We start from the raw sequence: 26697 nt of genomic DNA on the forward strand, positions 1-26697 counted from the left end.
TAGGATGTGGTGAAAATGACACTTTCCCTTTGTGGTCTTCCTTCCAAAAAGACAGAACTCCATCCTAACCAAGAGAAAAATCCCATTTGAGGGCCATTCTACAAAACACCTAGCCACTATTTCTCAAGGCTGCCAATATCACCAAAAACAAGGAAAGTCTGGAACACTGTTGCAGCCAAGAGAAGCCTAAGAAGACACGATGACTAAATTTGATGTGGTATTTTGGATGGGATCCTGGACTAGAAAAAGGACGTGAGTTAAAAACTGAAAAAGTCTGAACAAACCTTGCAGTTTAAAAATTTATCAATATTGGTTCACTAACATAAAATGTACCATACTAATGTAAGATATTAGTAACAGGCATATATGAAAGCTCTCTGTACTATATCCACATAAGAAAAAACGAAACTAAACAGGTTACTTTGTGAAAATGCAAAAGATAAAACAAAACAAAACTGTCTTTCAAATAGTTTTTTAAAATACGCTGTTAGGAATTTATCCTATGTGTATATAAGCAAAAATATGCCATGAGAGATTTGCCCCTAAGGCATTGTAATTTAAAAAATCTGATTCCAAATCAAATGCCCATCAATATAAGCTTGGTTAAGTAAATTACATTATAGCAATAAAATAGATGATTCTGCAGTCATTAAGAAAAAAGAAGAAAAAAACAGACCTGTATGTATTTCTAGAGGAAGAACTCCAAGGCATAGCAAATGAAATGCAAAGGCAAGCTGGAGAACAAAGGGCTCTGTAAGATCCTGTTAGAGTACATTCACGAATATTAATCTTAAATTTAAATGTTTGAACAAGGCTTATAACAAAAAACTAGTAGCTCCCTGTCCCTTTCCATCTCTATCTCTTACTCTGTTCCTGAGACAAAACCATTTTCAACCCTTTCGTAACTTCTTTGGTAGTTCCCTCCATATTTTTAAGTAACATGTTTATGCTTTTCCTTCTTGATTTTTCCAGCTTAGATAGCTTCATTAATTGCATACTGTGGATGATGAAAACTTAAGTCTCCCACACCCCATCTTACTCCTCATACATCCTTAGTTTCCTCTTTCTCTCAATGAAATGAGGGAATGTAAGAATTGCTCAGAAAATTAATATTCGATGGTTATATAATGTTATGAACACTTAGTTCTTTTTTTTTTTTTAAAGATTTTATTTATTATTTTTTGACAGAGATAGAGACAGCCAGCGAGAGAGGGAACACAAGCAGGGGGAGCGGGAGAGGAAGAAGCAGGCTCATAGCGGAGGAGCCTGATGTGGGGCTCGATCCCATCACACTGGGATCACACCCTGAGTCGAAGGCAGACGCTTAACCGCTGTGCCACCCAGGCACCCCCATGAACACTTAGTTCTTCAGCAGACTTTACTCAGTCTTCCTGGTTTCAGCTTGATGTGCTGTCCGGTGCTTGGGTTACCTGAGCCCTCCTGGGGTTCTGCACCAGCTTCTGCTTCCACTGCCACCGGCTTAGGTCACAGCTTAGGCTGTAGGAAGCACGGGCACTTGCTGGTTGGCTAAGTCAGCAGCTACTTACTCATCCATCTGCTTTCCAGCTTCCAAATTCCATTCCTGCTTCTCTTCTCTTTTCTTCTATTCTCTTGGGGCAGATCTAGGTTTCAATTTTGTACAAAATTGTACCCAAAAAAGTTTATACAAAAAACACTGTACCAAAAATGTTTGTACACTTTTGAATACTCTTTAAGGAAATGAGGATAAAATTATGAATACAAAATTTGATTTGAAAGTGAATGTTTTAAATCAGAAAATAAGACCTAAAGGTAACAAATTTTTAAAAATACTATAGATATGACAAAATTTTAAAAGACAGAAAGTTTTTATTGTTTAGTGGCCTGATGCAACTCTCTAATATTTTTCTCCCACAATTTTTCTGACTACATACACTTTGATTGTCTCTTTATAGGAGAACAATTTTTTGTTAACACTTTTTGGGAGAAAATAGAACAGTATTTCAACCCATTCTCTAGGGTGGTTAAGCTTTTTTTCTTTTCCTTTGAGAGTCAGGATGCACAAAACCTGTGATTTTACACACAGGGTTGATATTATATGAAGATATTCTTCTGTGTTCTATAAACACAAGAAGTCTTATAAGTCACAGTTTGTAAAATTCTTATCAAAACAGAAAAAAATATGGTCCATATGACACCAAATTATTCACTTACAATTTTATATATCTGATATTTGGAACAATTTCTTAGACAATAGTTTCTGGCTTCGTATATTTTAATTATTGCTTCGGCACTACTTGGATATACTGGTATCATGGGAACAATAATATTACAAAACAATCTCTGACCTTGAATATTTGCATCGCGATGCTTCGTGTGTTGGTAAAGTGAGTAGCAAAAATATTCCTAGAATCTAGGATGGCTTGCGATAACATGCGTATTCACAGAAGTGAACGGCACGCAACATAAATACAAATGCATGCAGCATAAATATATTCTTCTAAACCAAACATATGCAACATAAATATATTCTTCTAAACCAAAACTCAATGTACACCCAAATAAACATCCTTAGTTACATCTCAAAAGTAACCATAGCCACCATCAAATGCAAGACGTTTTGTAATGAGGGAGAAGTCAGAGCAGAAATACACATCAATCTTAACTAATTATAGTAAAAAAAAAAAAATCTTACCTTTGCAAATCTTACAAAAATAAATGATCACTTGAACACATTGCTTGAGTCCCTCCTAGAGCCTTAGAAGTCACCCTGCAAGCAAAAAGTAGGCCCTAAAGTTTCATAATAAATCCACCAGTATTTTTTGTCCTTTGAATTAATACCCTTTAAAAAATTCCTTTATTTTTCTCTATCATGAATAAAGCTATAAACATTCACATACAGGTTTTTGTGTGAACTTAAATTTTTATTTCTCCGGAATAAAAGCCCAAGCTTTTATCGCTAGGTCATATGGTAAGCACATGTTCTTCTTTGTAAATAGCTGGCATAACCTTTTCCAGACTAGCTGTACCATTTTGTGATCCTATCAGTGATGAATGGGTGGTCCAGTTCCTCCACATCTTCACCAGCATTTGGTATTATTATCATTTTTTATTTTAACCATTCTGATAGATGTGTAGTGCTATCCCATTACGGTTTTAATTTGTATTTCCTTAATGACTAATGATGCTGAATATATTTTCATATATTCATTTGCCATGTGAATACCTTCTTCAGTGAAACATCTCTTCATGTCTTTGGCCCATTTTCTAACTGTTTGTTTTTTACAGTTGGCTTTTGAAATTTCTTTATATATTTCAGATGCAAGTCCTTTCTTGGATAAGTGGTTTGCAAATATTTTCTGAGTCTGTAGTTTGTCTTTTTATTCCCTTCACAGCATCTTTAGCAGAGAAAAATCTGTTGTTGTTTTTGTTTTTTTGGCCACAACCCAAATATCCTTCAATGGAGAACAGTTAAACAAACTGTGGTACATATATGCCATGAGTCCTAGTCAGCATTAAAAGAAATGAACTACTGATATGTGTAAGAACTAAAGTAATCTTAAGGAATTATGTTGAATGAAAATGCCAATCTCAAAAGTTTACATACTGTATTATTTCATGTAGGGTGACGTTCTTGAAATGACAAAATTATAAAGATGGAGAAAAGATTAATGGTTGTCAGAGATTGGAGAGGTGGCTGGGGTTGTAGGAGGGTAGCAAGAGGCATCCTTGAGATGAAACTCTTCTTTATCTTCATTGAGATGGTGGTCACACAAATCTATACAAGTAATAACAAGGCACAGAATAAAATAAACATACACAAATGTTCACGGGAAGTTTTAATAGCAATTACTTTGGATGAAAAAAATACATGGGGAAAACATATGTGCAAAATAATAAAAAGTTTAGATAACAAAGTAAGAACAAAAATGGTATATTTAAATTCAACTATATCAATAATAGCATTTAATATAAGTAGTCTAAACACATCAGCTAACAGGCAGGGAGTGTCATATTGGATAAAAAGCAAGACTCAAGCTACCTACAGAAAATTGGTTAAATATAAAGAAACAACTAGGTCAAAATTTGAAGGATGGAAAAAGATATGCCTTGCTAAGCTAATTAAAAAAAAAAACCTAGAGTGACTATATTAATATCAAAAAAGTATATATGAAAACAAATAATATTACCAGGGATAATTAAATCCATCTTATTATGATCAAGGTTTCAATTAATCAGGACATACCGGTTGCAAACATTTATGCATCTAATTACATACCTTCAAAATACATGAAGCAAAACCAATAGAACTATAAAAAGAAATAGACAAATCTACAATATAGTCAGAGATTTAGACACCAATATCTCAAAAATTGATAAAACAAATAGAAAATCAGGAAGAATAAAGAAGTTTGGGTCATTGAGGAAATTTATCTAAAATTGTACATTTTTAGGGTGAGTGATATCCTTATTAAATATTCATGTGTTGACTGTGACCATGAAGAAGTTAGCAAAATAGAGATAATATATTCAAATCACTTATACTATTTGTTGCTCCCATTTTTTTAACAGTGTTGATTTTTGTGACCATACTGGTCATCAGAAATCCAAAACTGCTAATGAGCTTGCAGTGGTCTATCACATGGTCTCTGTTTCTAACCTATGGTTTGCTCGTTGCCTATAGTACTCAAAAGATCAGAATCTGAGCGAGGTGACCCTGGACATTAGCGTCCGTTTCCCCAGCCACAGTCATAGACCACCTTTAGAGTCTGCGAGTGAGAGAAATCTGCAAGGTCTGTGGCTCAAAGTTTTTCCATATGAATTAGATCCAGAGAAGGAACTAGAACGTCTGGATAAATATTTATTAAGATAAAGTAAAGTGAAAAACTAGGGATTAATGGCCATGTGACATAATCAGAAAGATCAAAAATATGAAATAAGGCACGGGGGTAAAGTTCAACGTAATTTAGAAGCAAGGACGAAATATGATGGATTTCTATAACCATATGATAGTCTCCCTCTGCCTTTGACAATCTTGTGTAAGAAATCTTAAAGAGGGGGGCACCTGGGTGGCTCAGTCAGTTAAGTGTCTGCCTTCAGCTCAGGTCACAGTCCCAGGGTCTTGGGATCAAGTCCCACATCAAGCTCCCTGCTCAGCAGGGAGCTTTTCCCTCTCCCTCTGCCTGCTGCTCCCCCTGCTTGTGCTTGCTCTCTCTCTGTCAAATAAATAAAATCTAAAAAAAAAAAAAAGAAGAAGAAGAAGAAGAAGAAGAGGAATCTTAAGTGGGGAATTTCGATTATTTGGGGGATTCATCTGTTTTGAGTGTGAAGTTCCTGTGAAAGTGCAGTTGATAGAAGTCAGATGACCCTGCTTAAAATTAGGTGAGAGTCTCAGCTTTTTGTAAATCCCCACTCACTGTGTCACCTTGACACGTCATTTAACCTCTTAGAATCACAACTTTTTTGCTTATAAAATACAAATGGTGATACAAATCTGATGAGATGCTCAATGCAAACGTAAGATGTTAGAAATAATCATTTATACTGTAGAGCAACACCGTCCAGTAGAACTTTTTCAATGACAGAAATATTCTATAGCTTTGCTATTCAATATTACAGACATTACCACATATGACTAGTGAGCATGTTTAAAATACGGCTAATACAACTGAGGAACTGAATTTTTAATTTTACAAGTTTAAGTAACTTAGATTTAAATAGCCACGTGTGGCTAGTGGCTGCCATATTAGACACCACAGGCATAGAGCTAAAGAAAAAATGACCAATTCATTTTTTGGGGTCCTGTTTCACAGATGACAGGGAACGTCAGAAAACATATCAATGAAAGCTTGTATTCCCTTCCATTTATGTGAAGAAATATAAAAATACCCAGTTTTTAACTTCCTGACTTTGTGCTCTGGAATATGGTATTAAAAAGTACCTCTCAGAGAACCTGGGTGGCTCAGTCAGTTAAGTGTTCAACTCTTGATTTCGGCTCAGGTTGAATGATCCTGGGGTTGTGAGATGGAGCCCTACATTGGGCTCTGTCTTCAGTGGGGAGCCTGCTTGAAATTCTCCCTCTCCCTCTGCCACTCCCCCCACTCATATGCTCTCTCTCTCTCAAATAAATAAATAAATCTTTTTTTTTAAGATTTTATTTTTTGAGAGAGAGGCAGAGAGAGACAGAGTGAGAACACAAGTAGGGGGGAGGGGCAGAGGCAGAGGAAGAACCAGATTCCCCACTGAGCGGGTAGCCCAACATGGGGCTCAATCCCAGGACCTTGGGATCACGACATGAGCTCTTACAGCTCTAAGATCACAATCAATACCTTGGATGTAATAACTATCACTATGGTTCTCGGCGTTAGGAAGACTCAAAGGCTATCTCTAACAGACTACTACACGGAATGGGAAGTAATTTCTAATCGGGTCCCTAAAAAAGGCACTGAGCAGGTCCCTAAAAAAGGTGCTTCACATATTCTTACTGACTATTGGTATTTACTCCTTCCCCTTCCAACATTCTACTGGGCTATGATAAAATCAATTTCAAAAGCTTTCAAAAAGCTTTTTTATTCACTAAATATTTTTATAATTGCTTTCTATATTGCTTTATGAATTTATCTCACTAAATAATTACACTGCTTTATTGTTTATTATATTCCTTGACATTTGACATTTTTTATTAGAAATGTCATTCCTTGACATTCATTGACATTTCTTATTAGAATACGTTTCTTCTCTTAGGACTATTCAATTACAATGTAGTCTGCTTTTGTTTCCTTTATGAAAACATCAATAGAACAGTCTCCAATATTTCCTTGAGGATTCACCGGCACTGTAGCATTTTGGTTATACTTCCTTTTATGAGATAAATAAGAACAATTCCTGAATTATTGCTCTGATTACTACTTTTAACAATCTGATTAACAAAGGTCATATTTTAAGGTAATGTGATTGGTAGACATAATGATGATTCTGTCATTCTGATTGCCATGTAAGCACACCCACATTTCTTGAAGATGAAAACTCTTGAATCAAGGACTAGTTAAAGCAGTGGTCAGAATATTTTTTAGATGGCTTTCTTATGTACTTGGGTGTACAGCGGCTTTACTAGGGAACATGTCCTTCCTCCCGTCTCTCTGCCTCCTACCCACACCCACCATATAACTTTTCCATGATATCATTCTGGTACTTTAAATTAACAAAAGGTATAACCCTATATATTGACTATAGAGACAACAAATATCCATGTGTCATGGTGGCCACGATACACATGAGAACTGAGGCTGACCAGCTATAGGTCATAGGCAGCCCAATAGGAGCACTGTTTGTGCAACCTTTCCAGATTCTGGCAGAATTCATCAATATGAAACAAACACATTGCAGTACTTCACTTTTAAGTAATGTCATAATCTCCAGAATGCTTATTTAGAAGGAAACTGCTTCATGTAATTGGTCTCCATTCTTAAACTAAAGCTTATTATTAGAGTAAACTTTTGTATTCTTCCACCAACATACAAACCCATTTGGCCTTCTGGGCATAAATGGGCAGGAAATGACATGCTACTGGCAAAATCCTGTTCTTCGCCTTCCAAGGCCACACACAGAACATAATTATAACCAACCATTGATTGAACCCGATGTCTCATGTTTTCTTTACTGGATTCATTTTATTCAGTGTAGTACTTGGTGATAAACTATCAGAAAGATCTAAAGTATTCCATGTTCTTTCTAAAAATCTCTGCACGTTTTTGTGATTATGATCGGGTCTTTGGTCTTAAATAAGACACATTGCTTTTACTGTAGTTCCATATTGTATCCCACACATAAACAGTAATTTCTGGCCCAAAGTAGGACTCCTTTTCAATCAAGTGTACCAGCTGCCTGGGGCTCTATTTATTCCTGTGCCCTTTACCATTGACTCTTAAATTATTCTAGCCTGAGACCAATCCAACCATGAAAACCTTTTAAGTAACTGTTTGAAGGCATCCTAGGGGAGGTAAGCTACTGTTGAGAGGAGAAAAAAACATGATTTGTTCAGGTCAATTGATGTCATGGAATGGAAAAGAGAATCTAAGTCCTTCCATTTTGAAGAAATGGTTCCCACTGAGCACAGAAGTAGGTGACAGAAGTGGGAATGGAGGTGCCTTTAAGGCACTCTTGAGGCAAAAATTAATATTCTCCAAAGTATTTTGGTAACAGGCACATTTTGCGTTTTCCTCTGAAAGTGAACTGTGGCTAATCAAAAACTGAGCCCATAGGCCTAAGATAATGGGAACAAACCCAGTTTGCTTCATGCAGTTTGCCAAACCTTGTAGGACGTCATACATGTCATTACTGTGGGGACAAGAGCAGTTCATGGCTTTAATCTATCAGCAATGCCGCCTGCTGGATCCCGTAGACTTTGTAAAATATCTTAGGGCTCTTAGATGAGATGAAGCCATTTTTCTTACTTTTTGTCAAATAAACTGAGGCATTCCTTGGATTATGCAAATTTTAAGAACTGCAGTCCACTTTAAAGGACAGTGGCTAGAAGTTTTGTGCAAAATAATGATATTGTATTTGCAGCTAAACAAGTTTGGGCCTAGCTGGAGGTTGGGCAATGAACAGAGTGCATTTGCCCTTTACAGATTCCTTCTCTACAAAAAGTAGCTGGCAACAAAGAAGGGTGGTGGAAGAATCTAGGAAAAATATAAGAAACAAGGGGCACTAGCGAAAAAGAGATTCGTGCTCTTTGGGGGTATCAAAACATGTTTACTTGAGATCTCTTTTCTTTAATCCAATAAAAGTATTGGCAGAGTGTTTGGTGTCTGAGGCACAGTAGTGGGAGTTCTGTCACGATGTAACTAAAGATGGTGGGAAAGCCAGTTTGAATAAAACAAGATCCAACTTGAACCTTTGCCCGTGCCTGGAACTAAAACCAAGTCAACCCACTGTTAAGTTAACGTTGAGTCATTAGGCTTTTTTTTTTTTTTTTTTTTGGTGGGGAGGTTCATCTGTTTCTGAATATCTGTGTGTGTCTTCTTTTTTTATACTTTTAAAAAATAAACTTGCTTGTGGCATTCAGGATGCAATTCTTAGCTTACTACATCCTCCAGCAGTTTTAAAAGTTGAGTATTAAAATTCTTATAAAAATACATTTGTGAATTTAGATGCTTTTATTTTATTCCTGATACACTTCTTAGAACCCATCTTTTGGTATTTCACATAGATTCTGGAAAGAGTTAACTGCTAAGAAATCTGCTTTGGTAGTTTTCATTCCAGAGAATATTGGGAAATTGAGGTGTGAAACCTATTTAAGACGATCCACAAAGCCATTGGGTAACCACTAATTGTTCAGCACAGCAAGGAGACGTCTAGGTTATCAGCTCATCCCAGTTTGTTCTAATTCTCACATCTTTCACATGAGAATATGTGCTTTTGCTTTCTGAACTTTTGAGTTCCCTTTAGACAGTTTGGAAAGACAAACTACCTCAGAGGCAATCTGCCCCAATCTCAGATAACCACTGATGTAAAACCTTTACCAGAATGAGTAGAGAGAACTGAACTATGTAGGAGAGGACCTCAAGGGGGAAAATGATTAATTCATGTCAAAAACAGAATTGAAGTCACTGACATATTATACCTCTGAATATATTAAACAGCCTGTTCATTAATCAACTTAATGAATCCCTTCTAAGAGTATACGGCCGGAAAAAAAAAAAAAAAAAAGAATACATCTTCTGGAAAAGGGAAGGAGGTTAGAGCCTGTGTACGTTGAAACCCCGTTACACACACACCCACACCCACATCCACGCCATTTTTCAATCTTCTTTGGTCAAAAGAGCTGAGATGACTGTTTGTGAAATTTGCCCTGACTGCTCCAGGCAGAATTTGTAGTTCTTTCCTCTGTGCTTAGTTCTTCAGACATACCTCTAATGTGGAACTTATATTTTTATATTATAATTATCTGTTTATATTTCTGTTCACCTTCACCTCCAAGTAGACCATGAAAGCAAGGACCATATCTTATTCACATTTATTCCTCAGTGCTCAGTGCAATGCTTCATACACAGTTGGTGCTCAATAAATGTACAAGGGAGTGGATGAATTAGTGGAACTCCTGTGAGTCCAGTAGCCATACATGGGTTCTTGTGAAAATCTTCTAACTACCCAGCCTCATCTCTGCAATTGAGTATACTGTTCTGTGTCACGCACATATGTCATTAAACCCAACCCAATTTGGTATTACCTGGGTGGAAAGAAACTCTTCATTTAGAGCAGGAGTAAGGGATTGGTTTCCATGGCTACCCCAAAAAGTCAATGGCTTCAATATAATACAGATAACAGCACCAATTAATGTTTACATTTTACTCAGCACAGAATTCTTTACCACCAAACCTGAGAACCAAATATTATTGTTTTTTTCTACCTCAGAAATTAGGACTCAAAGAAGTGAAATATTTTCCCAGATCACACAGATATTAAGGATGGAGAACTTATTAGAACTCAGGCCCCTGGCTCCAAATCCCATTGTCTTTCTACAACACCCCATCTGATCTCAGAGTTGTGGGTGTAAACAGAAAGTCACAGGTGTATTTTAAACTCCCAACTCAAGATGGTCACAAAAATTGCCCAAGTGTTTCTCATAACACATAGATTCAGGCTATGTCTAGGAAGGTATTTTAGAATCAACACAACCTGTGTGTGTGTGTGTGTGTGTATGTGTGTGTGTGTGTGTGTCTTGTCCTTTACCCTCCTAGAAACATACCTATCCATTTTGGCTTTGGCTTTATTTGAAAGGATACCGTGAAAAGTCTACTCATTATGAAATTATATTTCATCCATACTTCAAGAAAAACATAACAGAAACTTATAAAATCCAAGTCACAAAAATAGATAAGGGGATGATCAGTTCCTACAGATATGATAATGAGGGGGTTATTTCCCTAATTCCAACCAATTAAAGGTGACTCTTGAAGCTTATTAAAATGGAAATAAAATTCAACTTTGCATAACAATAAGAACTTAGAATATGTTAGCCTAGAATAATAGATAAATAAGACATATGAACTTGTTTCGAAAGAAAACAATAAATTCATGAATGGATTTAATGATAAATTATGAAGGAAGTTAGAGACGATGCTTTCAGTTTTTGAGGTCATGGAAAGAAATTATAATATGATCTTGTGTACCCCTGTTAAAAGTGACTACTAAGGTAGATAGGTTGTTGACCCAAGATAATATTTTTAAAATACCTCTGTCTGGTCTAATGATCCAAGTTTTTCACTATATTTCTTCCAAAAGAAGAAAAAGAGCAAGGCTAAGTGCAATCCATACATCATTCTCATAGTTCTGAGCGTCCTGAGGCTCCTCAAACAATGGCAGCTAAGCCAAGAAAACCAATAAAAGCAGTTACTATGGTGAAAAGAAATTGTTTAAGAGAAAGCTATGGTTTTTTCTCCCTATTTCCTGTACCCTCACCTTTTCCCTTTTAATCCATTAGATCTTCTCTAGGAATTGGTAACACAACAGAAAGCAGAGAGCAAATGAGTCAGTTCTTGGCTTTGGGGTTCCAAAAATTAGACAGTATATCTGGGAGAATATAGTGCATAAGAACAAAGTTTTCACAACTTTTAGGGTTCTGGGCAAGACCTCTGGTTGAGAGGAGGAGAGAAGAGCCATGAAGACACTCTGTATCCCTAAGAAAGATGAACCCTATGCCTTGTCCCTACCAAAGGCCAAACTTTGGGAAGAATGAGAGGAAGGCCCCAGATAGGCTTGTGGTTTCTGAGATGAGAGGGACCTATGCTTTCTTCTTTGTCATAGACCCAGGGAAGGAGCAGGGCCAGAGAAAATACAGATCCACAGTGTGCATAGGAAGAGAAGGCCCTAGACTTCCAGGCATCCAGTCTTGTGTGGGTGGAGCAACAGAATCTAAGAAGAGTTCAGGCCTTAGGAAGACTCATAGTCCCTTCACATCCCCAAGTGCTTTGTGACTAAGAAGGTCTCCTCTGCACATGACGGTGAGCACTAGGTGGGCTGACCTTGGCCAGACCCAGGGAGCTTTCCATGGCTCAGCATGACCCAGTAGCAGTTGAATGACTCCTGTGCCCCCTAGAGGGACTTGGTGGGATCTAAGAGATTGCTGGATACCTTGCTGCTTTGTATTTGGGAATACAGGACAACTCAGCATGGATCTGCATGGAGCAATGATGAAAGGTCAGTAGGACCAAGGATATTCCAGGGGATGCCTGCATGAAAAGATGATACGACGACCAGATGCCACTATGCTCTTGAAGTGTCGGCCAGGACGAGGTCCTCCCAGGACATATGCATAACCAAGGAAAATGCAGGCTAGAAATAAACCTTAAGTCAATTTACAGATAAAGTTATTTCCACACACTTGACTTTGAGGACTTTTAACCCACTCTATGCCACAAGTAACTTTTCAGAAAATTGGGTCTTCCTCAGTTGTGCTGGTTTATTCTAATCGAAAGTTGGAAAGATGTGTCAGTAGCTCATAAACCTCCAGATATTCCTCAGAGTCTAAAAATTCTCTTCCCTCTACCCAATTCACTACTCTTAATTTAGAAAACTTTGTATGTTTAATGATAATGAATGGTAGCACTTGTATATTTTCTAAAATAACTACAATGACATCTCATGTTTTATTTTATTTAGTTTGTTCATCTTCTAAAAAGAGCACTGTATGTATATATGCATATATATATATATATATATATATATATATATATATATATATATATATATATATTTTAATTGCAGTTCATCCTATTATCCCAGAAGTCAGGAACAAGAATTCCACATATTATAGACTTTTTGTCTTGTGGTGATAAAGATTTTACTCTGTACATGGGGAACAAGATTTGGCTTGCAATAAACCAAATCTGCAGTAAAGAACAATTTTATAACAGAGTTGCTTTGTATTCGGAAATAGAAATCACTAATAAAGACACCAATAGAGACTATTCAACCTCCCGCTCAAATATTTGCTAAATTATTGGTCTCTCTGTGAGAACATTTTCCTCTGGCATAAACAGTGGCCATGAATAGGACGAGTGTTTAAACAGTACAAAAGTACCAGGTTTCTTCCTGTTACCCAAACAGCAATAAACACCATTGGTACAGCACCCTGCACCACGGCCCTTGTCAGACAATGGGGCTCACACACGAAGGGCCAAGATGTTCAGTTCTCTGATAACATGAATGTTCAGTCCCAGCTGGGGAGACACCAACAGCCAACAGTTGCAAAAGAGCCATTGAAGAAAAATGGAAAGGCTTCCTTTCCCTCCAAAGCCATGGCGGAATGCAAAGGAGCTACATCTGGGCGTCTGGACATGAATCACGTTATTGTATTAAGGAGCTGGGCACACACTCTGCTGCCCTTCCCTGCCACCACAACCTGCTCCCAAGGATGTTGTCCTATTGACTTCTCTTCTCAAGGCCACCTGTGTTGGTGCATGTTGGGGCCAGCGCATGCAGAAAACAAACAAAACCTCTGATTTTCTTTAAAGTAATTCTGATGACGCTAAAGGCAGAAATGATTATTTACATAATCTATAAAAACCATTTAGATATATCTTTTTGACATGATATGTATATACATACATATATATATATATATATGTAAATTTCAGAGGTAACTGTCATTGTTTCCTCCATTTTTAAATGGGGAACTTAACCACAAAGAGGTTAAATAAAAGTTTTATGACTTGAGATGCTAGTCCAGGTGCGTCTGGCTTCTGATTTTCTCCTAGGAATTATGCAGATAACTAAAACGGTGATTTTTGTACTTTTCTTGACTGCAATTCACATGAAGAAATTCATTTTAAGGGACACCTGGCTGGCTCGGTCAGTGGAGCATGCCACTCTTGATCTCAGGGTTAAGAATTCAAGTTCCATGTTGGTCATAGAGCTTACTTGAAAGAAGAAATGTATTTTATACTGAGAACTCGAACACAACTCATGCGTGTGTATAACAAAAGTTTCATGGAATAATAACAAAATAATATATGCCTTTATATACCTTTTCAACAGGCCCAGAACATGAATATTTTCTATTTTATTATCTTTAAAGGAAAAAAAAACCTGTTAATAATCCACTAAGTTGGTTTCATTTTATGACTTTCAAATAGGTCTTGAACTGTATCTGGAAAACATTTAACTAAAACATCTCCACCAAATGACCCTTGGCTTTTCTTTTATTACCCCTACTACAGGTGTCTGAATTCTTCCATTACTACCTATTTTATTTCTGAACACCTCTATGTGTAGAGATAGGTCTATGTCTCTGCTATTTCTATGACAGCCTTCCAGATCCTGGAAATGACCATCAAATTCCTCATGAGTCATCTCTTCTCCAGTTCAGATATTGTCACTTTCTTTGTCCCTTGAATGATGGCATTTCCATTTTGTCCACTCAGAATGCACAACATTTTGAGATATCCCAGCTGTCTGAGGCAGATTGCAACTTCAACCCTTTGTCTTAAATATCAAACTTAGGTTTTGCTGTCCGGAGCAATATTTCTATTGCTTAAAATCATATTAAACTTTTGGTGGCTACATTCACATGCTGGTCAGCTACAACCAGAGAGTTCATTTCCTTATGACAATGAAACTCATGGTAGCCTAATGCCACCTGATATAACCAATTCAGAAATATTGACAGGTTCTGACTACAGAAATTGTGCCACATGTAATTCATGAAAATCAAAGGACTCTTCACTTTAATAATTATTTTTGAGGTTAAGTGATACATATTATCTCAGAATGATAAGTTTAAGTGATGCCTGCTATATACCCTATTTCTTTGTAGGTCAACAATGCATTACTTCTTTTACATAAATATGCCTTCAATATGCTTTTGTGACATAAATTTGCTTTACTTTGTCTCCCCTTTAATCAAGAAGACTTTATTACTGAGGAATTTTGTTACTCAGCTGTTTTTATTTTGACATTCCAACATTGATTAGATATTTCACCTTAGGGACTGTGCTTTTGTTTATATATATGTGGTTAATTTATATGCTATTTATTTCCCACATCCTGTTGAGATTGTTTCCCAGCAGACCCTCTCTTTTCCAAAAATAAGATTCCTTTTTCTGTTTTCAGTATAATGCTTGCAGTAAAAATGAAACACAGATATACTCCAAAGATATAAGTTGGGAGTTTTGTGAAATCCTTGATTTAAGTCAAAGGATCTTAGGATAAAATGTCTTAGTATGGTACCAAAGAGTGCTGATGTGTGGACATTTCAGAAAAACAAAGCGTGGTGGTACAAAAAAAGGAAGAACTAGCCAAAGATAGAACATGCTGCTTTAGAGAGTGAGGGATTTTTTCCCTGCACGTGGGCAGCTATGTGACATGGATTTTAAAGAAGGGGATGAGGAATTGGGAGCTGGACCAGACTGGCATTTTTCAAACTCTGCTTTCTGAGCAGGACATGGGTGCTGGGAGGGAGACAAGCCATCTGGCAGAGCTCCAGGGTCTCTGCTCCCCTGCCCGACAAACATTCCCTTTCTGCACCCAAAGCAGCTCCCCTTGTGTCTTTTTTTACATATGGTGCCTCTGTATAAACTGTGTTTGCCCATGGCTAAAAGAAGTTTCCAGATCAGTGGACAAGATGGTCTTTAACTACTCTTCTGGTCTGATATTTATCCCCCAGAATCAAAATGGTTTCTGTTTGGATGCCATTTTGTAAGGGCAGGAAGAAAGTGTCTGTGAGATGACTGATATTTTTACTTGTCATAGTCCAAAAGATTCTGGAGGAACAGCAGAAAAGAATTTAGGAAAACTAACTCCGCAAGAGATGGAGGAGGCTGAGCTTAGTAACAGCTAAGAAGGGTAAATGATTCAGCGAACTGATACACATCAGTACTTATGCACATCAGCTACCAGCTGCCTTTTGCCTCACTCCTTTGCTTCTCTACCTCCCCAGGCTCCCAGGAAACTCTTCAGTTCCACCTACCCTCTTAGGTCTTAGTGTTCAACGACTCCTTGAGACCCAGAAAGTGAATTTAAGCTCTTATTTGCAGCCTCAGCTCTCCTTTCTGCCAGGTTGGCCTGACCTCGGACACTGTTGGTTGGCACTGGGCCCCTTTGCAGCAGATCTCCTATCTTATAGGTACCTGTCTAGAGGCTGGGCCCACTCTGAGTTATTCTTCCAAGTTCCAGGTGAGCCCTTCCCCTCCCTGAGACCTGGCACTGTTCTTAAACAGCCTTTGTGATTGGGTTTCCAGAAGGCCCATCACTATGCTGTGACACCTGCTTACCTGAGCCAGGAAAGTCTGGCCTGGCTGTGTATGCAGGGGTTGTGCCCCCTGGGAGCTGTTCCTTTCCCATCTGGCTGTCCCCTTCACCTGGGTGCAAGTTATCTCTCTCTCTCTCTCTCTCTAATCTCTGATTCACTAAAGAATTCTGGAAAAGGCAGATAGAAGAATAGTTTAGTTGTTGTTTTGGTCTTCTATTTTATCTATCATGAATGTCAAAAGAATGTCTCTAACAGGATTTTAGTTCTGTTGCAGGTCAACTATCTATTTTTCCACCTAGTTCTATCTGTTCTGCTTTAATTGCTTCCTCATCCCCTGACCAGACAGATGAAAATAAAAGTCTATTACACGTCACCCTCTTCATACCAATCAGAGGCCATCTTAGGCAGAGTCTAGGCAATTTACATATATTAGGTCTTTTGTACCTCACCATGGACCTGAGAGGTGGGTTATCATTAGTCCATTGTTATATGGAAAGACTAAATCTCAGGAAGCTGAGCTACGTTTTCAACAAAACACAACCTACATGGGTAGAGTTGGAATTGGAATTCACACTTGAAACTACAATGTCCATGACATTTCACTATGTACCTCCAATTAAGAGAAATTCATCTCTCTATAGAGTATTTGCAACTTTAAAACACTGGTATTTTTATTTCTATTTTATTTTTTAGGCAATCTAGTTCATGTGAAAACTAAAATTTTGGATAAGCCCCCGACCAAAGTAAAATTATGGAAAAGTAAAAGGATAATTTAAAATCTGCACAAATATAAATAGTGAAATCCACTCCTGAGTCCTCATGCTGAGGCTGTGGAGCTGTGCAAATACCCCAGCAGCTCTCAACCCACCCACTGCCACCCCCACCACTCTCTCCTAACCATTAAGCCACTCCAGTTGCAGGTGGGAGTGACATCATTAGAGTGACAGCTCTGAATTTGTGGTAATTTGTTTATGAAAACAGAATCCAAAATTTTCTTGGTACATATCTCACTGTTGATGGCAACATGGGAGTTTGTCACGACATTGGGGCTGGCAGGTTGGAAAATGCTGTCAGATGATTGATTATTCAAGGTTCCATTTTGACTACATGTATTGACCACCAGTTGGGCACCAGACATTGGTCTATATTTAGCATAGGATCAGTTCCGCCTTTAGACCCAAACAGCCAGGGTCTCTCTGTAGGACCCTATGCTTTAGAGAACCCCCTCCTCCAGCCTCCTCCCTCTCCATCAGGTAAGGGGAACATGTCTACTCAGGTCCCATCCCCAAATGGGACTATGCTTCTATCACTTGGGACCTGGAATTCCCCACCCTGATGACCTGAGCATTCTTCCAGCAATGGTGCAGCCTCTCCCAGGTCTATTATCCAAAGTCTAGTTAGCATCTCTGGAATGTCAGTTCCTAGGTCCAAGGGACAGGCAAGGGGTAACTGTTTTCAGATCAAAGGGAGGAGGCTGGATTTTGGACAGAGTTTGGTTGTGCTCTCATAAAGAACAAGGGAACCAGGGGTAAAAAGAGAAGAGCAGAGGGTCAGGATGGGAGAGTGTTTCTATTCTTATGGCTGCCTTGACCCTGGCCTGCCAGGAATTCAAGGATGATCAAGCTTTATGCTCTCAAGGAGTTTTCAGTCTGGTTAGAAAGACAAGCACACAAATAAATAATGTTAGTCCAACACGGTGAGCACGATGCTTAGGATTCTTTTAAATACCACAGGAAGGCCACTTGGGCCAGGCATGAGGATGTACGGATTGACCGGGAAGGATGAATCTTGAAGGATGAGTAAGGTAAGCTAACAACAAGGGAATCGGGGTGAGAGCGACAGGAGGATTGTAGAAGTTGCAAAAAAGAACACTGCCAGGAAAGACACTGAGGCATGAAGCAGGAAACTCTCCCTGCAAGACTGAGCAATGCTCTCATATCTCACAAAAAAATTCTGTACACACATCTGGAAAAGAGTAGAAGCTAAATATATGTGCGTTTGACACAATCACGGTGTGGGAGAGAGGTTTATGAATTTTTTAGTGTTTTTGGAGCAAAAGTCCTATACAGAGAGAGTAATATGAAGCAGAGTAGAGATGTCAACACATCTTGGAACAGGTTATTTCTGACAATGTGAAGGTTAACCTTATTTTAGAAGTGACAGAGCTTTAAGCATAGACTGGTATGACTGACTTAATTTTAGTTAGCAATGTGAAGAATTATTTGGAAAGCACTGAAGACTAAAGACACAAAGAACTAATATGCAGTGATTATAACACAGGAGAGCACTGATTAAGGGCCTGAGCTACAATACATTGAGATCTCAGAACCCACATAGCTGTAATCCTTGCCTACCACATGGTAGGTGCTCAGTCACTAACAGTTGAATGGATGACTAAAGTCAATAACAATAGGAATGGAGAGGAGGATATATTTAGGAGAGATGGAAATCATAGGAATCAAGTGTGGAATTGACAGGGTCAGAAGTCAAGGATAATTCTAGGATGTCTTAGTGAGTATAGGACAGATGATGCCAGTGACTAAGAAAGGATGATTTTCTGAGGGTGAGATAATGAAGCAAATTTGGGGTAAGTTCAGCTCTGTGTGCTTGGGTCAGCCTGGTACAGATGACTCAGAGGCAGTAAATAGAAACCTAGAAAAGTGGTTACAAATTGCACTTTATATCAGAATGCCTAGAGTATTTGTTAAAATACAGACTCCTGAGTGCTATCCCCAGGTATTCTGATTCAGGCAACATGGGATAAAGTCCAGGAATCTGCATTTTAAATAAGCATTCCTGGTGATACTAGTATAGGCTATTAGGACAATTTTTTTTTTTTTTTGAGGGAGAATTCATTTAGCCCTAAAGTTGTGGTGACAGATTAGATATATAGATTTGAGAATCAATGACATAAAGATAATAATAGACAACACTGACCACTTGCAATGTGACAAATGTTCAACGCACTTTACCTTAACACATATAAACCTCACACCTCTATCAAGTAGTTTTTATTACAGATTGAAGAACTGAACCTGGAAGAAGTTTGTGAGTTAACAGAGGAGGTCTGAACTCAGGCAACCTACATTCATGGCCAGAAACCATGTTCCTAACCATTATTGCTAGTCTAGCCCTCCCATTTCTGTAATACTTGTTGAGAGTAATTACTAGTGGCAAAGGGGGGGTGAGATTGCCCAAGAAGGTGTCATGTCTATGGGCCAAATACTGAATGCTGGAGAACATCAGGCGTGAGTAGCAGATAAAAGTATAGGATTAGATGACACTGGCAAGTATTTGAACCCATCCCAGGTTCTTTAAGGAGTGCCAGGTTTTTCTTTTTTTTTTTTTTTAATGATTTTTTATTATGTTAGTCACCATATAGTACATCCCCGGATTCCGATGTAAAGTTCGATGCTTCATTAGTTGTGTATGACACCCAGTAAGGAGTGCCAGGTTTTCTTAACACAGAGAATGCAAATACAGAGAAATTCTTAGTAAATATTCTTTGTAATAATACTGATGATGGGAACTTAAGCATTTTCAGGTATCTTGAAGGACTTCTTCACCAAGTTATCATTTAATGACAAAAATGTGGTGTTTCTTCATAATATTTTCAACTCTACTGAATTTTTTACATTGCTGACAATGGAAGAAATAACCTAGAGACAATATAATCTACACTAAGATTTTTGAAAATAAATATGCTGTACAGGTAAATGTTAATAATCGATTCCAACTGAAGAACTGCTTTTAATGCTGTGGTGTTGTCTAGTTCCAAGGAAAATAAGCATCAGAATGGGGACTTTATTTATTTATTTTTTAAAGATTTTATTTTATTTATTCGACAGAGATAGAGACAGCCAGCGAGAGAGGGAACACAAGCAGGGGGAGTGGGAGAGGAAGAAGCAGGCTCATAGCAGAGGAGCCTGATGTGGGGCTCGATCCCATAACGCCAGGATCATGCCCTGAGCCAAAGGCAGACGCTTAACTGCTGTGCCACCCAGGCACCCCAGAATGGGGACTTTAAATTCTGGTCTTTTTGTGCAATTCATCCTCAATGTCTCAGTTTGATCTCAAACTTGAAAATGAAAATGATTTTAATACTTGTAAATACTGCAAACTTACTAAGTCTTGGTGTCCACAATCCTTGTAAAATCATAGGGACACAGTTTAGCCCCTTGAGTTTCTTTTTATGTGTAAGTGAGCAGAATCTGATGTGCTGGAAGGATTTTGCTATTTACACATTAGGAGATACAAAATAAAGGACTTCTATTTAGTCTATAGGACAATTTTCTAACAATAATTTAGTCAATCATTGAAATAAATTTTGAAGACTATGGAATCACTTGTTCCAATTGTGTATTCATTAGCTTTCTAAACTATTCTTCTTCAAAAAAAAATTATTTCACCTTGTAGGTCCATGAATCCCCAGGTGTGCTTAAAGTTTGAAGAAATAATCAACTTTTTTTTCATTTCCTTGTTTCTACTCAGCCAGAGGATAGCCTTGACCAATTTGTTTAGTGTAAAAGAATCTCTTTTCCCTAGAAGGCAGTCTACCCCAAAAGGATATCCCTATTATAACTCTGCTGGGCATTTTTAAGCAAAGGAACAAGAACATGCTTAGAGTAAGCATCTATGTCAGAACCTCAAGGTAGCAAAAGCAACATCTGTATAAAGCCTGTTCCAGTGTCTGCTTTTACCCATCGTGACTTACCTCTATCTGCTTCTGCCAGAAGACAGGTAAGTGAGGAAGGGTGTTTTGACACAGAACAAGTTGTATGGATGCTGGAAAGACAGGTGAATGTTTTAAAAAAACACTTTGATCTTAACCAGTCACTAAATTGAAGATTTGGGGTAGAAGAAAAAGAGCATAGAAGTGATATTAATACAGTGAGAGCAAGACCCTCATTTCATCATAAAGATGAATGTCAATGCACAGCAATTTGCAAATAACACATAATTAGGAATAGTTTTTGTAATGCAAAAATAAACCCTCTAATTATATATAGAACTGATTGTAGATAATGATAGTGATCTACTAGGAATAGATTAAAGGATTGAGATCATTTTTTTTTTCCACCCCATTCAAGCACTGAAGTTTCCTACATTGACCTGTAGAAATGGTATTAATAGGATACACTGAAGAGAAACTGTCTGGATTGCTGCAGCGGTTAGATTTACACATTTCCCAGAAACTTCCTTGTCAAGAACCTTTTAGAATACAATCATTCTCAAATCCTAAGCATGCCCACCAGCCCGTCAAAAAATGAGAGAAAGGGGGCACCTGGGTGACTCAGTTGGTTGAACTTGTGACTCTTGGTTTCAGCACTCGAGCTCTCTCTCTCTCTCTCTCTCCCACCATAAATAAATAAATAAATAAATAAATAAATAAATAAACTCTAAAAGAGAGAGAGAGAGAGAAAGGAAAAGCCACTCATTTAGATCAGTCTTGTAAGAACTAGGCAAAGGTTTTAGAACTTTGGAAAGAAATTTCACCAGAAAACATTTTCCCCCCCTTCTCATGTCTATCCTTTTTCCTCCCCCACTTCTCTCCTCTCTTCCTTTCCTTTCCTGTTTCTTTTTCCTGGACCCTGCACAAACTCCATCAGCTTTTTGTTTTTCTAGGTAAGTTATGGCAGGCAGAAGTATCTGGAAAGTACTCAAAGCTCTTCAGAAAACAAATTTATCTTGAGAATCCCAAATATTCCTAATTTTTAAAAAATTAACTATCATAGTATTACTCCCTGGTATGACAAATTATTCCTTTATTCAAAATGGAAAGGCCAGTTTATGTAATGGCCTTGACCAAGGGTAGTGTCTCCTTTGAACAAGTTGGGGTTACTTCCACTGAGTACATAGAATCCCAAGATGTCAGGTTCTCCTTGCCAGCCACTACCACTGTTTTCCACTAACTGCCCCCTGAAAGGTAGCAAGAAAGACAGGACACGGAGCAGTTTGTTAATTTAATATACAGTCCTTTGGGAAAGTATGACCCTAACTTTAAACTTTGGTGAGCAAAATGGGTTGATACTATAAAAGGGGGAGTAGAAAGGTAGATGAAGTTCCTATATTTTATTCAAACTAGCAAAATGACAATACTAGACTATAATAAACTATATAAGATAAAATACCCAGAGCAAACACTAAAACAAAATCTATACAAAGGGATACACTCAAAAACACTATAGATAAATTAAAATGGAGAAATACATTCAAGTAATCCACAAAAAGGCAGGAAAAATAAAGCAGAGAAACAAAGAACAAAGGAAACAGAGAACAAAAAGTAAAATAAAGATATAAGCTCTAGCCTATTAGTAATCACATTAAATGTAAATTGTCTAGGTATATTAAGTAAAAGACAAAGATTGGTGGAACAGATTTTTTAAATTCTAACTGTATGTAGGAAGGTTGAAAGAAAAAAGATGGAAAAAAGACATACCATTAAAATATTAACCAAGAAGGAAAGAAAGAATACATTAACATCAGATACAGTAAATTTCAAAGCAAAGAAGTTATCCAGATCAGAGAGGGATATTAAATAATGATGAAAAAGTCAATCCACCAAGAAGACACAGCATCTTAAATGTGTACACACCAAACAACAAAGCTGCAAAATACATGAAATAAAAATTGACAGAACTGAAAGAATAGAAAAATCCACAAGTATAGCTACAGCCTTCAACACCTCTCTCCGCAACTGATAGAACAATTAGACAAGCAGATAAGGGGTTTGTGGTAAATAAAATTATCAAAGATTATGGTTGTGATATCCACAGAGATAGGGATCACTTGGAAGGAGGTTTATGTGGAGGAAGGAAAAGAAAATGAGCTGGACTTCGGTCAAGTTAAAATATCCAAGAGCAATGTCAAAGGTGTAGTTGGATATATGAGAAGGTGAAAGGTTAGAAATACAGATATGGAGTCATCTACATACACGTGGTAATTGAAGCACAGGGCTTCAATGAGTTTGCCAAGCAGAGAGTATGGTGTTGCCTATATAGTTAATTTTTAATTGTAAGCTTGAACTTTGAGGAATTCTGACATTTGATGTCTGTGTAGAGAAAGAACAGTCTATTGGGGAAAATGAAGAAGTGGTCAAATACGTTAGATAAAAGTTAAATGTGTGTGCCATGAATATTAAAAGCATAGAGTATTTCAAAAAGAATGAGGGTCCCAAAGTGAATGCTGCTGAAAGGACAATGAAGACTAGAACTAAAAGATGACCACAGGATTTCTTGACAGTGAGGTCACTAATGACCTTGAGAGGAATTTGATGGGAGAAAAGGGGTAGAAGCTTGGAGTGGACAAAGGAATGAATGAAAAAATTAAGGCATGTAGATGATAAGTAATCATTTTCGTACATTTGACTGAAAAAGAGAAGTATGAGGAGCCGAGGGTTAGGTTTTATTCATTCATTCATTCATTCATTCATTTATTAATTTATTGTTTAGATATGGTTATAGGTTTTTTGGTTGTCTTTTTTCCCCTGTTTTTCATTTTTCCCCCCAGGGAGAAAGATTAGACAAAACTGAGAGGAAGAGGCTAAGGAAAAGAGAAAGCTGATTCTGTAACTTTTTGCTAAAGGAAAGATGGGATGAGAATCAAAGCAAGGACAGAGGGACTGGCCTTTCATGGGAGGGTGTACCCTCTTCTTAATAGGAAACACAGAGGAGATGCATACAAATGTGGGTGTTGTTTGGTGGGGGGAAATTCAGGGAGTTCCTATCTGGTGTTTTTTGCTTTTCTTGAATATCTTAAAAATCCCCATTTATGGAAAAACACAGAATCATTTTTGATATCCACAGATAAAGAAACAATATTTTCTGTACCAAAAAAGAGAATAAAATTATGTGAAAAGGTGGGAGGAGATTTTATTGCAAAGCACTTTATATGAAAATTTCTACAACAGCATAAATATTAAGGCACACTGAGCTTTACAGTTAGTGAACACTTAACCAGTTGTCTACATTGCAAAGAAGAAACTATTCTGGAAAATCAGGATGTGTGCAGACTCTTGGTTGAAAGTGACACAAAATCCTGGCTAAAATAGCTTAGGCAAAAAGAAACTGTTATTATTCCTGCAATTTTTAGTTTTAGGGGATGGCTTCAGCATGTCTACAGTCAGGCCTGAAATGATACCATGGAAACCTCACCTCTGCCTTCAGCTACATTCCTGCAGTCTCAGCTAACCCACGGAATAGCGACAATGGGGTCTTCTGCTTTATCCTCTTAGATCCACACCCAGTACGGAAGGTCTAGGACATCTTTCCCAGTAGACCTAGGAAAATCTCCTTGGCTTTACCTGGGTCATGGGCCAATCCCTGAAATAATAACTAAGGAAGACGAGATCCGTGAATAGGCTTAGGTTTGTGGTTGCTGTGGGAGGTGAGTATGGAGTCATGTGGCCTTCCAATGGGAACAGACAAGATTCCCAAAGGTCAAGGAAAGTAACATTTTGACTATTCAAAATACAACCAAAGTGATTCACAATTTCACTTTTCTTCCCTGTATATAACCTTTGAGGTTAACAGCTAATGGATATGACAAATTACTGATTTGAGTTCCTCTTCTGCCCCCTTTACTATAAACTTGTCCTGAAGGTGCTAGACCCCAGTGAAATGACCAAAAGGTACGTTCCACATGGATGAGCTCTGAATCATGGGGAATGGTTGTGATAGTAACCAATAATTTAAAAAAGAAAAGAATTATTAGGGAAAAAAGATTAGAAGTGTCTCTTTTTATTTAACTTTATGCAGAGTTCACTGTGATTTAAAATGTGAAAAGGTGTAATTTCAATTTTATTAAACATAACTCCATCAGCACATATTTCTCTGAGTAACATCCTGATATGGTGCATTCCTAAAATTAGTTTTTATCAAGCATAGTCATTAAACATATTTTAGCATATGACATGACTTGGTTTATATTTGGTAAAATACAGAGCAAGCCCTCTAACCAGTAAGGCTCAGGTTGAACCCAATGCAACAGCATAAAGACATTAGTAGTATCAGCCCCGTACACTGTGAGTTCCTCAAGAGTCCCAATTAAGCAGTCATCACTTCTGCGTTTCTTCTGCTTAGCCCTGGGCTTAGGATGTAATAGGAATGAGTGAGAATGTCAATTGGATATTTTAGCTGGCCTTCCCTTTAGGATTCACAAGCATCATCACTCCACTGAGTTAAAGCTTTTAAAACATCATTTGGGTTGGAATCCTGGAGGTGGGGTACAATCCCTTCCTTGTTTTTCTCCTTATTACTACTTGTGAACACGTATTTCTTTCTCCTGAACTATGTGCCACTTTCAGAGCAGAAACCATATCTGAAATTATATATTCATTTATCTATTTGCTAATTTACTTACCACAAATATTCATTGATTGTCCTCTACATGTTAGGAACTGTAACTGTGAAAAACAGAAACAACCCCATGAGAACACATGCCAAGTTTTAACTTGGCCTGTTATGGCTTCTTCCTATCTCTACTGCAATATCTATTGAAGGATGTAGCACATAGTGGAGGTTTTAGAAATGCTTACTTAAATTAATTGATTCGGGAGAGTTCTACCAAATATAAACTATATCTATAGTTACTGTCAAACCACAATGTAAATTATTCTTTATCCTCTTCAATTAAAGCTAAATAATAGCCATCATTTATTCAAAATCTATCATGCAGGAACCTTATATACATCATTTTCAAAAACTTTACAACAGCCTTATAAAGTTCCTCACTTTATACAGGAGAACACCAAGACTGGAAAAAACGTCTAGCAGAGCTAGGATTTGAACCCTGGTCTGTTTGGGAATGAAGCTTACAGTCTTACTCATTTTCACAGAATGATTTCAACACTCTTGAAATACCTGCCCCTTCAGTCCTGAAATTCCAATAGTTTTTGGCAGCTCTCTTCTTTCTCATTGCCCCCCACATACCTTAACTTTGGACAATGGCAATCTACCACTTCAAGCAGCTCAATATAAATTCATCTGTTTGTCAATGTTAACAGCCGTTGATCTTCTGCAGTAAAGACTGTTCAGCTCTCTTCTTCATGGATGGGTCATTCAACCACCATTTTATAAATGTGATGGCTCTACCTCTCCGGGCTCAATGGGAAAGAAGCACTTCAAGCACTCTAAGAGAAGGCCTCTTTTGGCTTACAGTTTCTGGACCTCAGGCAGATAATCAGTCAGTGGTCAGAAACAGTCAGCACCGTGATCTGCTCAGATGGGAATCCCATTCTTGTGCCAGTGAGCTCTGCGAACTCTGAATGATTGCAATTCTTCTCACTCTTTAGCGATTCAAGTGCGTAAACATCATCAAAAGAGCTTTGTTCTCATTGTTCTTTTACGTGCACAATACCTGTATTTTGCTCTTGTTTATGAAACCTGTTTCTGTTGTATGTTCTTCCAACAACAGTGAGGCCCTTCCCATTCTGAAGTAATATCCCAGGGCTACAATGGGAGCAGATT

The 26697-nt window shown here is 37.7% G+C and overlaps 1 long non-coding RNA gene across 3 annotated transcripts; it reads right to left on the bottom strand.

Moving 5' to 3' along the window:
* Positions 1–1338: 1338 nt before the first annotated feature.
* LOC109488979 lies at positions 1339–26444 on the bottom strand. Of its 3 annotated transcripts, none has more exons than XR_002141890.2 (4): positions 26161–26444; positions 25592–25634; positions 2675–3757; positions 1339–1622 (listed from the first exon to the last, which is right to left on the bottom strand). It is a non-coding gene; the product is annotated as an uncharacterized LOC109488979 (long non-coding RNA). The 3 variants fall into 3 exon arrangements; XR_002141891.2 differs by lacking the exon at positions 25592–25634 and having other exon boundaries at positions 2675–2749; positions 3587–3757; positions 26161–26439; XR_002141889.2 differs by lacking the exon at positions 25592–25634 and having other exon boundaries at positions 26161–26443.
* Positions 26445–26697: the final 253 nt, after the last annotated feature.

Source organism: Ailuropoda melanoleuca, chromosome 10 (genome assembly GCF_002007445.2).
Source record: "Ailuropoda melanoleuca isolate Jingjing chromosome 10, ASM200744v2, whole genome shotgun sequence".
Classification (NCBI taxonomy): domain Eukaryota; kingdom Metazoa; phylum Chordata; class Mammalia; order Carnivora; family Ursidae; genus Ailuropoda; species Ailuropoda melanoleuca.